The sequence below is a fragment of the Bison bison genome, unplaced genomic scaffold (genome assembly GCF_000754665.1).
Source record: "Bison bison bison isolate TAMUID 2011002044 unplaced genomic scaffold, Bison_UMD1.0 scf7180017864199, whole genome shotgun sequence".
NCBI classification, from domain to species: Eukaryota; Metazoa; Chordata; class Mammalia; order Artiodactyla; family Bovidae; genus Bison; species Bison bison.
In genome coordinates this window covers 3,401,796-3,408,445 of record NW_011494771.1, presented here as the reverse complement: position 1 = coordinate 3,408,445, position 6,650 = coordinate 3,401,796, and the positions used below count along the sequence as shown (strand labels likewise).

At 53.5% G+C, this 6,650-nt stretch overlaps 1 non-coding gene across 1 annotated transcript; it reads right to left on the bottom strand.

Annotated features, from left to right (window-relative positions):
* Positions 1-6,240: 6,240 nt before the first annotated feature.
* TRNAG-CCC lies at positions 6,241-6,313 on the bottom strand. The gene has a single exon. It is a non-coding gene; the product is annotated as a tRNA-Gly (tRNA).
* Between the last annotated feature and the right edge of the window lie 337 nt (positions 6,314-6,650).

Below are 6,650 nucleotides of genomic sequence, written 5' to 3'. Positions count from 1 at the left end.
CCAGCTGATGCTTGTGGGGTTCATGGAGCCACCCCTGAGTCTTCCTTTGCTCCCTAGCACTGAGTCCACATGGCTTTGAGGTTTCAAGTTGACACTGCATTTGAACTCAGATAGCCCTGGCGTTTTGCATCCTCCTGAGGGTGACACATCAGTTCAGTTCAGTCCAGTCGCTCAGTCGTGTCCGACTCTTTGCGACCCCATGAATCGCAGCACGCCAGGCCTCCCTGTCCATCACCAACTCCCGGAGTTCACTCAGACTCACATCCATCGAGTCAGTGATGCCATCCAGCCATCTCATCCTCTGTCGTCCCCTTCTCCTCCTGCCCCCAATCCCTCCCAGCATCAGAATCTTTTCCAGTGAGTTAACTCTTCGCATGAGGTGGCCAAAGTACTGGAGTTTCAGCTTTAGCATCATTCCTTCCAAAGAAATCCCAGGGCTGATCTCCTTCAGAACGGACTGATTGGATCTTCTTGCAATCCAAGGGACTCTCAAGAGTCTTCTCCAACACCACAGTTCAAAAGCATCAATTTTTCGGCACTCAGCTTTCTTCACAGTCCAACTCTCACATCCATACATGACTACTGGAAAAATCATAGCCTTGACTAGACGGACCTTTATTGGCAAAGGAATGTCTCTGCTTTTTAATATGACGTGTACTTCGATAGAAAAAATACAGTAATGGTGAAAAAGAAAATTAGGGGAGATTCAGGCTCAGACTTTGGTATGATGAGGGGGTGAGAGAGGATTATGGACACGACTGGGTCTGGCGTTCTGTGCTCCCAGGTGTCCGGAAGAGAGAGGCATGAAGGGGAGGACTCCTCTCTTGCTGCCTGGAGAAGTTTTCCTGATGCCCCTGTCGTTCAGAGTGTGGGTCTTGTTCCCAAACGGTTCTGTCAAGTGGTCAGGTCTGGCTTGGTGGGCATAGAGGGTGTCCGTGTGTAGACACTGATGGAACAGTGCCTGCGTGTTTATTACGCTTTATGGTTACCATGTGCCAAGATCGAAATAATCCTCCCAGCCACCCAGCAGGTAGAAATGCTTTCTGAGTCTCATGTTACAGGTGCGAACGCGGAGGCTCGTGTTCAGACACCCAGCGAGTAAGGCTGCAGCTGGGATTCTGAGCTTTCCTGGGATCTTGTTCCCTAGGCTGCCTGCTCCCTGCCCCAGAAATGTCAGATTGCATCACGGGAGAAGGAGTCCCAGGTGGACAGAGGGGGCCCTGCGGGGGGCCTGGCTCTCCATGCCTGATGGAAGTGACACTTGCCTGCTCTGTTTGCAGTCCCTGGTTCTCCCCGCCACCGTGTCTCCGGAAGTCATGACCCGCTGGCCAGCACTCGGGGAGGACAGCACAGGAAGCTGTACCCAGCTCTGCTGGCCTGCCTGCGGGTGCCTGTCAGCCCAGCTGCCACAAGGGAGGGGGGTGGAGTGGGCAGGATGGGTGGGGAGGGGAAAAAAAAACAACACAAAAAACCTACAGCAAGCAAACAATTTAGGTCGTGCAGTGGACAGACCCCTGGATTGTTGTGAGATGACTCAATGACCAGACTGGGCTCAGGAAGCCTGGGCTGCAGAAAGATAATGTGAAATCTTTGTGGATTTTTTCCGGGAGTTCTTGCCCTTTTAAAGGATTTTGTTTTCTGCGTTATCACCCTGGGAATCCTGGCTGTGGGGTTTTCTAAGGCAGGGGTTTATGGAGAGGATGGGGCAGAGTGGGGGAGGGGGAAGGGGAAGAGGAGGATGGGGCCGGAATGGCCACATTCCCCATCCAGCTCCTTCCGGATTCGGTTTCTCTCCCAGGAACAAGGGGCCAATTCACGTGGCTCCAGTGGCCTCACTGGCCTGGAGTTGAGCCCATGCCTTCTAGTGACTAAGGAGGAAATGCCATTCCACTTATCCCGCGGGCCCTGCGTCCCTAGGCCATTCTCTATCGTAGCTTTGTGTCTGCCTCATCTTTTTGGCATTTGCCTCTTTGCTTTCTTTTTCTGGGTAATACGCTGAGGTTATGTGGGCTATGATTCCACAAAGCCCCACCAGATTTCCGTCTTCCACACACAGTTGCTTTCAGGTGACCTGGGCTTCTTGTGTTGAAGACGGTCGGCACCTCTCCCCGCCCCTGCTGGTCTTGGCTCTTCACCCGGCCGGGGGGTCTGCAAGGCCTCCTGGCTTTCCCGGCAGAGCCAGGGGGCTTCGTCCTCTGTGGTCCGAGGCTCTGTGCTCTGTTCTCTGGTGCTTCTGCCACGTGGGTCCCTCTCTGCTGGGAGCCCAGGAGCATTCCTGGTGGGAGGACGAGGCTTTGGCTCACCTTGTATTCAAAGCCCTCCACGCGGGCCAGTCCATGTTTGCTGATGAATGTTGACCTCTCCAGACCCAGCTGTGACCTTTTCAAATTAAAGGGGATGGGATCCTGGGGGCCGCATTTCCCTCTGTGCCTCGGGCAGATAATCACTGGTTAGAAGTGGGTATCTGCTGTGTTCTCAGGGTCAATCCTAGAAAGACATGCCTCACCTTCACTAAATCAGAGGAAACAACAGGAAAGCTGAGTGTGTGTGTGTGTGTGTGTGTGTGTGTGTGCACACACTCATTTGTGTTTGACTCTGCGACCCCATGAACTGTAGCCTGCCAGGGTCCTCTGTCCGTGGGATTTTCCAGGCAAGAATACCTGAGTGGGTTGCCATATCCTACTCCAGGGGATCTTCCTGATCCAGGGATAGAACCTGGGTCTCTGTGTCTTCTGCATTGGCAGGGAGATTCTTTACCACTTGAGCCACCTGGGAAGCCCCTTGAAAATAGTATAAAAGGTGTTTAATAAAATGATGTGACTTAGAGTGAGGAGGCCTGCGTTGTTACTTATGAGTAGGTGACCCTTGACTGAGCATTTCTCTGAGCCTCAGTTTCCCCACCTGCAAAATGGGAGCAGTGCTAGAGCTACTCCCCTCCAACCGCGCCCCGCCGCCCGCTGCCCCCCAACACACACACACCCTTGAAGGATGGCTTCCTGAGCTGGCACTTGCGTGTTTAGTACAAGGAAGGAGCTCTCTGGGGAGTGACCCATGGACACTTTTTTCATATATGAGCTCAGCGGGTGGGATGGACCTTTCAGAACCACCAGGGCTCTGCTAGGGGGCCTGGCGTGCCGGGTAGGTATAGGGGCCTAGGAGTGGGGAGGCCTGCATGTTGCAGAGCCAGGCAGCGGGCAGCCCCTGCAGAGACACAGTGACCAGGCATGTGGAGAGGAGGATTCTGAGGAGCTGTTTGGCCAGAGGATTTTGGAAGCAGACAGAAGCAGGGCCCTCCACACTTTTTCTTGTAGGATTGCTGGCACATCAGACCTGCAGGGGCCATGGTGATCCCTGCGGGTGGGATTCACTGTGCTCTGCAGTACAAGAAGAGGGGGGGAGTCTTTCTCATTGAGGGGAGGCGGGGAGGTGCAGGGGGCTCAGCCCCAAGGGCTCCACACACATTGTGTCCAGCTTCAGGTCAGCTCTGCTCCATTAGGGTCGGAGGAACAGGTGTGGGTGTCCTGGCTGTATGGAGGGGTGTCAAGGGCAGGGGGAGAAGGATTGGGGTGGTGGGGGCCGGCAGGGGGTGGGCATGGAGTGATGAGGACGTGCTTGGCAGGGTGACGCTTTGGAAAGCTGGTCTGTTTCTTAGCACAATTCTTGCTCTGTTGCCTGGGCCCCTCTGAGCTTTGGTGTCGTGATCTGCAGACTGAGGGTAGGGACCTCCGTTCTACAGGTAAGTGGGAAATCCTGACCTGAAATGGAATGGAATGTAGGTAACCAGCTGATCCCTCCCTCTTTTCTTCACTTTTCTCTGTCGCCTGACACTCCATGAAGCCCATACCAGTCAGATCAGCAAAATTGAATGCCTTCCTGATCAGAGCTGATGTTCATCTAGTGTTTATAAAGTCCTGGGCAATGTGAAACAGACCTCATCTGTTATATGATTTAATTCCTGCCGTCATCCTAGGATTATAGTGCCATAATTGGCCCCCACTTCACAGATGAGTAAAACTGAGGCTCAGAGAGGTTGAGTACAGTGTCTGAAGCCACACAGCTAAAAAGTGGCTGCATTGGTATCCCAGCCGCAGCAGTCTGGTTCCAGAGCTTGTGCTGGTAACCACTGTACTAGCCTGCCAGGAGGAGGGAGAAACTCTGTCGGGGTGTGCGTGTGTGTGTGTGGTGGAGGGCCTTAGACATCATTGTGAGGCATTCCTGTGTTAAGATGTTAGTGGGCCAGGCTTGCTTGCAGAATCTCTGACAAATACACCACAGAAGATGGTTCTCAAGGGCTGGGGATGTGGGCTTTACCCGGTAGTTAGTCCCAGGACCTTTGCTGGGAGAGTCTGGGGAGGCTGGGCCTATGGACCCACCCGCTTCTGCATCTGCTCTTCACGGGGGACGCAGAGGAGGCTGGAACCACCTGACCTCCCTCCCTGGTCTCCACTTCTGCCCAACCCCTCTCAGGAACGTCTTCTGGTTGACAGCTGGGGTCCTTTGTTCTGGACATGGTTTTTTCAGATCTGTGTTAGTTGAGTGGATCCAAGTGCACCTGTAACTGGGGACACCCCCCTCTCCCAGGAAAGCTGCCTCCTACCGGAGGGCCCCGGACCCCCACAGCAGAGTACTGTGGCCATGCTCCCGGCTCCCAGGTCTAGCCCACTGGCCTCGCAGCAGCTCCACGGAGCCCAGCCCTGGGGCCATGGATCCTGAATGTGGAGAGCCCAGCCCTGGGGCCATGGACCATGAACATGGTTACTTGGGTGCGGCATCGGGTGAGCCGGGCAGTACTTTGTTGTTGCTATTGATCAGTTGCTCAGTCGTGTCCGACTCTTTGCGACCCCAGGGACTGCAGCACACCAGTCTTCCCTGTCCATCACCAAGTCTCAGAGCTTGCTCAAGCTCATGTCCATTGAGTCGGTGATGCCACCCAACCATCTCATCCTCTGTTGCCCCCTTCTCCTCTTGCCCTCAGTCTTTCCCAGCATCAGGGTCTTTTCCCAGTGAGTCAGCTCTTCGCATCAGGTGGCCAAAGTATTGTATATATAAGTAAATACAATATGTAAGAATATTTATCAGGGCACTGCCTGGGACTCCCTACATATTCTGTTTCACAGACAAGAGACTGAGGCCCACCCAGGGAGGTTAAGGAAATTGCCCAAAGGTATAGCCCCAGAGCCGAGGCCAGCCCAGCTGTATCTGTGGCTCTTCCTGCTCATCCTGGTCTGGGAAATCGAGTGTGTCTGGTGTGACAGGGGGGTCAGGGCTGCAGGGGACGTCCTGGCTCCTTCCAGGTCTCAGATTCCTCTTATCTCAGGCGAAGACAGAAAGTGCGGCTTTCCTTCTTATAAACTGTTTTAACTGAACCTCACCGCAGGTCTTGGGCGGTGCTGGTTTCAGGATGGATAAGGAATGGGTGCGGCTCAGTGTGGGATGTTGGCCAAGGGGGGTGGGCAGGGGTGCGACCGGCCTTTGGCAGAGACTTGGATTTGAGCGCCCCCGGTTGGGTGAGCCTTGGGCCCTGGGCCATCTCTTTACTGCCTCTAAGGGAGAGTCCATTTTTCAATTCTATGATCCTGCAGTTGGAGCATTTGGAGCTGGGACTCAGCTTGCTGTTCAGAAATCTGTACTTTCATAGGCAGTTTAGGAAGAAGGATTGTCTGTCTCACTGAAGGCTATGTCAATTCATGAAACCCACCATAATGAACTGCTCTGCAAGACTGACTTTATTATCACCATTCCCATTTTACAGATGAAAACACCAAGGCTCGGGGGAGTTAGATAACCTGCTCCAGAGATCCCTCAGCTAGGAAGCAGCCGAGTGGGGATTTGAACCCAGGGAGAGGCTGCAGAGTCATGCAGGCAACACTCTCCTGGTTTTATAGAACTGCATTCCAAGAGGGTCCAGCCGTTTGGAGCTGCCTTTGCCTCACATTACTGGAGAAGCTGGTTTATCCCCATTTTGAGAGATAAGTAAAAAGATGGCTCCGAGTAGTTAAGGAATTTGCCAGTATTCAACAGGTTGTAAATAGCAGTATTAAGATTGAACCCAGGTCTACTGACTCCAAATATAGAGGTACTCTTTTTTTTTAAATTTAATTAATTAATTTATTTGATCTTAGTTGGAGCTAGCGGGATCTTCGACCTTTGTTGCAGCATGTGGGATTTATTTGTTAGTTGTGGCATGCCGGGTCTTTAGCTGTGGCATGTGACCTCTTAGTTGCAGCATGTGGGATCTAGTTCCCTGACCGGGGATCGAACCTGGGCCCCCTGGATTGGGAGTGCAGAGTCTTATCCACTGGACCACCAGGGAAATCCCTTGGGTCCCTCTTACATCGCTTCCTCACTTTCTTGCTAACTTGGAGGCTCATCTCATGTCACTTTGTCCTGCTGGCCTTTCTGTGAGGTGCCTGTTCTTTGCTGGTTTGGAGCGGGGTGTTTCCCCAGTGGCCTCCATGTCTGTCCCTCGGGGTCAAGCACAGTGTCTGCTTTGCTTCTGCTCCCCCAGCACCTCACAGGCAAGCCAGGGCTCCCTCCGCACATAGGGTGATCAGAAAACGTGGTCCACTCAGCTGGGCGCAGTGTGTGCGCTTTGGTACCTAGAAGCCACACAGTGTTGAGATGAATGCCGGGTCCTGTGTGACCGTGGC